Here is a 7420-nt window from a genome sequence, read left to right on the forward strand (position 1 = left end):
ATTCTACATGAGGATAATTACAGTTTATTGATCTTTCAGTTTACACCTTTTTTTAAAAAGGAAAAGCTCATTTAAATTATTTTAGCACAAGATTGTGTATATAATACATTATCCCCTCAGATGAATGAATGTAATGTAAAACCAATTATGCTCATGTTTTTATTAGGCTGGTGCGTATGCAGTTTTTGTTTCCACCAGTTACCCTGGCTAAATGCACTGATTGCCTGTAATCGCCAACACTGAGTCACTTGTAGATTGAATCACAGTAAAACCTTTCATATAGGTCTTTCAGTCATGCGCGTATCAAGAAATGTGGCTAAAATGTCCGTTAGTGTAAATGTTAGGGGCAGTTAAGTAATTAAGGCCAGAAGTTGGCACGGAAAACAGAAACGGCTATGGCCCTCGTTGCCCACTTCTGCTCGAGGCCAATGACTGCTGGACACTGGAAAATTCAGAGGCTATAAGAGGTCAGACTCATTTCTGAGAATGCACCACAGAGCACACTCTCAGAAGAGGGGCTCCAAAAGTTGGGAGGTCGAACTTTCTGCCCACAATGTAATCACAATGGGTGTTCCACACACAAAAAAAAACATAGAACAAAATTTGCATCTGAGCTCACTTTAACAGGTCATTTAACAAGGAAATATGCAAAATTAGAGCAGATAAAGCCATTACATTGTTTTGAAAGTGCACTGACAGTTCAACACTGTTAGACTTTTACTTTTAGAAGTCATACATTATTATGCAAATTTGACCGTTCATGAGCATTTGCACCTGCACTTAACGCTGCACCAAAATCAATGGGGTCATTATAAACAAATCTGACCACATAGAAGGCATTATTGCACAGTTTAACACAAGAAAAACTCACTGTGAAATGTTTTAGGTGTTAATCGGTAATTACTTATTCATATTGGAAAAAAAATCCGCTCTTGCTATCCTTTTCAAAATAATCCCAGAAGGAATTTCATATTGGTGAAATGAAATGTCATTCAAATTGTGGCCAGCCCCTGTTGTGACGTCATTTGGTTGTTCAATTATGTTCGGATTATTAAAGAACCTCTCAATCTCTACCTTGGATGGAAACCCACTTTCGGGTAATGGTGATGGTCTCCTCTGTGCAGGAATGATGGAAGACCTAAGGGTGTAACAACAGCCTCTGCAGTTCTACAGGGCCAGACATGGAGGAAAAAATGTCACTTCCTCCGCAAGATGTGTATTTTACAAAGCTTAATGCTTGAGAATGGCAAACAGGAATAGATTTTTTTTGTTTAATTTGAAAGACTTTAGGACATGTCTTGTGTCAAAGTGTTAACCTCAGTCTACGACAGTGTTTATGTATAATGTAGAGTCCATTCAATCAATCAAGAAAACTTTTTTTTTAGAGATGTCCTGCAGCTATATTCTAGAACCATGCAGAGGTGGAGCTAAAGGGGGGTATAACAGGGAAATCTTTCCCAGGCACTAGCAGGTCGAGGGGGACCCCTAGAGGTGGGGTGTGTATATGTGAGTGCCTGCGGAGGTGGTGGAGGAGGGAGGGAGGGGGGGAGGCGGGGTGCTTTCTCATATTGTTTCCCTGTTTCTGTGCTGCAAAAATCATTTCTCGATCTGTCCCTGGCACCACGTCTTCAGTAATAGCAATTCAATGGACACATTTGACTCGTTCCTCACTCAAAAGTTTCTGGTCATCTTGACTTCTCCACCACAGTGCCTCCATTCATCCAAGCTCAGGCTACAGAAGTGACTGTTTTCATTGACGTTCACTGATATGCTACTATTCTTTCCATCTCGTTTTCAGTGTCCTTGTCGATCTATTGGGCACTTTTTTTCCACTCTGGCCCTCCAAATTCAATTTTGTTACCTGTTTATATCATTTGTAGGGCTGTAATGTAGATGTGTGTTAATTTTTCCCTTCCAGCATCACCAATTAATTTGTTTTTCTTTTATTCCCTCCTCCTGTACAGTGCTTTCCAATATTGGAGCCATTATTTTTGAGTGTCATTAACTCTGTCCATCCACAAACAGCCACTTGTATTCAGCAAATATTAAATTCGGGAGCATTCTAATTGAAACGTGGTGGCTGACATTTAAACTGACGGACTTCGGCGGACTTAAACTACCGAATGACTGTCGAATGAGTGCTGCACAAATCTCTGCTCATCCCCAAGTGCAAACATCGTAAGATGCAGGTGACATTAGCAGGGGGTAATAGAGTGTTACCGTGACAACGTCTTTTAGTAGGCCAACCCGGACGAACTTACTTCCCGGTTTTAGAACTACAAACTTGTAACACTCTATTGTACACAATGATACGTACAACCTTTCGCGAGGACACAGAAAAAAACTTCCACTGACCATATTTTGATTAAGCAAGAGGAATTCCTGCTCTAAGCTGGAAGCTATTTATAGGCTATATTGTTCAATTTGAGAAAATGAGCTTAAACGATGGCCAGTAGGGATTTCTTGATGTACAGCGCACTCTGACAGCGTTAGAACAAAAACAGACGTGCACACGTGCCTTAAAAATTCTGTGCGATCCTCTTTATTCCTTGACAAGTTTCATAAATGATAAATTTAACAGCCAGAGCTCCCTCTGATATCATTTCTGTCATGACAGTGACAGCCTTATTGGAAAACCCTGTACTGTCATATCAATGCATGTGTATAAGCTGTTTGGTTTAGAAAAATGTAGGGAAATTTTCAACCCATCTGAAACAGGTTTTCAACAAGGGAAACCATTTGTAACACTGCTATACAGTGCGTCCCATACAGATCCCGATATAAAGTGTACAGTACGTGATATGTATGGTGTATCAAGTGCATGGTTCATCAAGCGTCTCACCATCTCAATCTTAAATAATTTGACCGACTCGCTATAATCTTGGGCCCACCCACGAGTTAACTCCAGCCGCTGCTGCTGCTCGTACGTCTGGGTAAAACACTGGGGCGCTCAGCACACAGTGGCACATACATGACTTACTTTAACAGAGCCGAACGGGGACGCGTTGAAACGTCCGCGCTGACGTTTAAAGGTGTAAAGCGCCTCGCTCAGAGTCGGGACAAACAGGTGGGGAGGTGGGGACTTACGTCGGCGGGCGGTGGATTTACTTTGACAGAAAGCATCGGCGCTCCCGTGGTTCGCCCTGGCCTCAGAGGTCAAGCTACGTCCAAAGCGGTTAGTGATCAAGCACTGCGTTTCGTCCAGTTAGTCAGCGGTGGTCCCCCGAAATGGGCTTCTTTTGCTGGGCTGCTGGATAAAGTCTCATGTTGCACAATGGAAAGCGTTGATGGGCAATTAGCTGAAAAATTACAAAGTCTAATAAACCACCACAGGGATATCCATTTTTTTTCTGTTGGGAGAGGGGTAATATTTCTTAATTTGGTTTTTAATTGGGTTTTTGGTTGGTATTCGCTGGTTGCAATGACTTTCTGGCTTAATGCATGGGAGTGCATTTTCGTTACTGAGCAGGCAACTGCTGCGTCTACCTTTGTTGTCTTGAGCAATCTTTTTGAAGGTGATTCAGGAAGACAATGTAGCTTTGATTGTACCTTTTCATTCTCTCAAAAAGCAAAAGGTATCATTATACCTCTAAATACACTGCATACTCTACACAAATCTGTCTACACACAGCTGTCACACAGTTAAATTAGGTTAAAAAAAAGACACTTGTTCGCATTTTATTTGAAGGGTCTGTTAAATGGCTACCTGTTAGTTATGATTTGAGAAGGTAGAAGGTGGGTAGTTTTCAAGTGTGAATATATTGCCTCTCTCATGTTGATTTATATATATATTTTTATTAATATCGAGGTCCAATGTTAAGATATTCAGCTCAATTCTGACAACGGTTGTATTACAACAATAAAAAAGGGCATTTTACAATGCATTTAACAACCACTTACTGCTGGGCATTAAACATTTTTAACTAATACGTAGTAACACATTTATTCAATATTTATTCACAGTATTGACAGTCCTATAAAATATAGGATAGTGATAGAACGGGGTGTTTTGTTTTCCATTTTTAAATTCATTGCTGGATCTTTATTTTACATTTTTTTTACATGGCTGTTTCCTTTGAAAGAATGTAACTGGGTGAAAACACCCCCAACACTAACAGCCTCTGTGAAGCATTAGTTCATAATGAACTTTGGGAGTTGATTCCTATTGGAGTGGCATGGCAGCCCAACTTTCTCATTTCCTGTTAAAGTGAAAGGTCTGCACTATCCGGGACCCTCCACAGCTGTGAAGTTGCAGAGTGCAGGCCATAATGGGAAGGAATATTTCGGTCTTAATTTACCGTTATTGCACTAACGGTAAATTAACGGTCCATTATGATCCAGGAAACGGTGAGAGCTATCTTGCTGAGAGGAAAGGTTTTTTCATCACGGCTGGTTTTTAAAATGCGATTTCCCCATCTCCGAGTTAGCGGCTGTGAAATACCGCCAGTGTCCGCCTCTACTTTAAAAATTATTCTATTACAAACGGCGACCAACACGAGCCGTCATTCGCAGCCAGCAAAGATAATTTATTTTCAAAACAAACACGCGGCACGTTCGCTTGACAGTGTTTTCATGTCAAGTAGATTTTTCTAAGGGGCCAGTTTCGATGCATAAATTTATCTTGTCCCTCAATCAAGTGGAGGCGTGCGATGCCGCGTTGCCACCCTGTGTGTGTTTTCAATCTGAATTCAAATCAAAGACTCTCTCCTGCAGGAAGTGGCACGTGCGATACACGCACGCAGACCACGCAGGCTGTTCACCGGGAAAACAGAATCCCGATCTCCGTGGGCGTGAGTGACCCGGAGGTCACTGTCATTAGAGTCTTCACTGCCCAAATAGGCGGAGGCCACAGTTTTTCCCGGTTTCTCTCTTTTAAATTAACTGGTGGTGCTGATCTCCACCTCCGAGGGGTGCATGTAAGACCTCCCGAAGCAATTCGTTAGGCAAACAACACACCGATGCACCTTAATCATCTCCATTAATCACTCTGTTACCACACGGGCAATTCTGTGTTACCCACAGAAGGGCTAGTGTGGGCGTTGGCTTTCGGCTAACCAAGGAATAAAACACCTGCTTCAACTAATGAATTAATCGCTCTGTAAATCTAACAATTGACCTGACTTGAATAAATTAGCATTTTTTTTCAGTTTTAAACAATATGTTCATCTCATTCATTGTAGATCAGAACCATAATTTTGAGGTGAAAAAGGATAATATTCATTGAGTTTCATTGATTAACCACTGATTTCACAGTAAAATGCTGATTACAGAATTATATTATTGTTAAATCTAGTAAAACAAATTTAACAGTGTGGGTTTGTTGATGTGATGCATGGATGCTCTCTGTGTTTGCCATAGAGTACAACTTTGTTGCCTGAAGCATACACTTCTTTATGAATCTGATATTGAGCATTGGATCCATGGTTACATTGCACGCTCAGGTTGCAAGATGAAAAGTTTTCACATCACTTATCAGTCCAAAATAGTTTTTGAGTGTAACTAAATACAGTTATTTTGAGATGAAGAAATCAAAGTTGCTGTTTTATTTATTCTACTCCTGCATTGTCTTCATTCAAGACCTTGAGTGCTTGAATTCTGCACTTGCAAAAGGTTTTCAAGACAAGACTAACACAGCTGGGTTTAGAGATGTGCACCCTTGAATTCAACTTCAGTTGGTGCTTAATTTTATCCTTGTTTGTGTTCCTTTGACTGCACACCACTGATTACTACAGCATGAGCGCATGCAGGGACACCTTGAGAATATTCTATGAAATTCATGTTGAATGTTACATTTCTTACCCAAGGCCTTAAGAGGTCAATCTTAAGAAAGTCTCCATCTCATTGTGCGCTGTATTTTATCACAAATATTTGTAAAAATTCAATACCAGTTTGGGGGTTTTCTTGGCCTTTGTGTCCATTTTCCATTCATACAGTCTCCGAATATGAATCTGTGATAAAATAACACACAGGACAAGGTTGTACTGAAAAAAAAAAGATATGAATTATAGGCCTACATAAAATAAATAACTGAAATCTGAGGGCACCAAAAATTGGGAAAATAAGCGTAGATGTTTCTGAGCTCATGACCCTCATAATTGAGCACTTTGCTTTTATCGGTTCCAAACAAAACACTGTATTATGCATCTTTAATAAAAAAAAAAAATGATGCTGCCAATTATGTTTTGTGTGATGCTTGGCTGTAACACAGACAACAAATGTTTACTCAGGTGGCTCAGTGGAACAATGGCTAAATCTCCCTGAATCATAATGACAAAATCTCCCTGCGCAAAAAAGAAATAATAACATGTTTTTTTTTGGAATTGTGGCAGCCACCCAGTGTACCACAGTGTCTCCCCATAATAATAATAATAATAATAATAATAGATAAGTAAACCAACAAAACCGTGTTGAGAGTCTTTTGACTCCAGGCTGTTGTTAATTAACTCGCACATATGCTAATTAACTCAATTAGCACATATGCTAATTGCGCTAATTGGAAATATGCTTCCCGTTGACCACTCGCGCGAGGCAGCTGTGCTTCTTCATCGTGCTCGCAGCGTTTCGATAATTTGCCTCCTCCTCCTCCTCCTCCTCCAAGGCCCAGCAGTAATCCAGCCATGACAGCCATCCCAAAATGACTAAAGGGGTGAACACAGGGACACAGGGAGTCCTTCACTTGAACCCGACACGCAAAATAACATTTTGTTACTTTCTCGTACTTATTTATTTATACCTGAGGCCAGTATTGTCTTGGGAGGATTGCTGTTTATGTCCCAATCATTTATTTACTCTCTCACACCACTTTTAATTTCTTTTTTTTTGTTTTCTCACTGCCCTACAAATATAAATGGTCCCACACCATCCAACTGTATTGTTATTTTGACCCTGGAGAGTGTTCATATTTCAAACGTGGAAGAAGGGGTGGCACGGTGGTGCAGCGGGTAGCACTTTGGAGAGGGTCCCGGGTCCGAATGGCGTGTGTGCCCTGTGATGGATTGACCCCCACCCCCCCCCCCAACCCCCCCGCAAACCTGCCCAGGATATGCAGGTATGGGTAAAACTGGAATATTTATATATCACATCTCATTCTACCATATCCATATAGCCATTTTTTGTTGCTTTATTACTTTATATTACTTGTTTTTCTACAGCTGGAGTTTGTGTTGTGATATAAAGGACAAACACCTTACTCATAATAACATAATATGATGTCCAGTTGCCCAACCCCACAGGCCAGTGATCTGAGCTTACTGTGTCTGTGCGCATTGCAGGTCTGTGTTTGCTTTCTCTGTCCGTCTCATAGCGTTAGCTTAGCCCTGCACGTATTGAACTGGTCTTGAACTGGCCCTGGTAAAATATGCATGTTTCAGACAATCAGTCTTGTTTACAACAAAGCCCTCGAACGCCCCGGATCGCCGAC

This window comes from Anguilla anguilla, chromosome 10 (genome assembly GCF_013347855.1).
Source record: "Anguilla anguilla isolate fAngAng1 chromosome 10, fAngAng1.pri, whole genome shotgun sequence".
Lineage (NCBI taxonomy): Eukaryota > Metazoa > Chordata > Actinopteri > Anguilliformes > Anguillidae > Anguilla > Anguilla anguilla.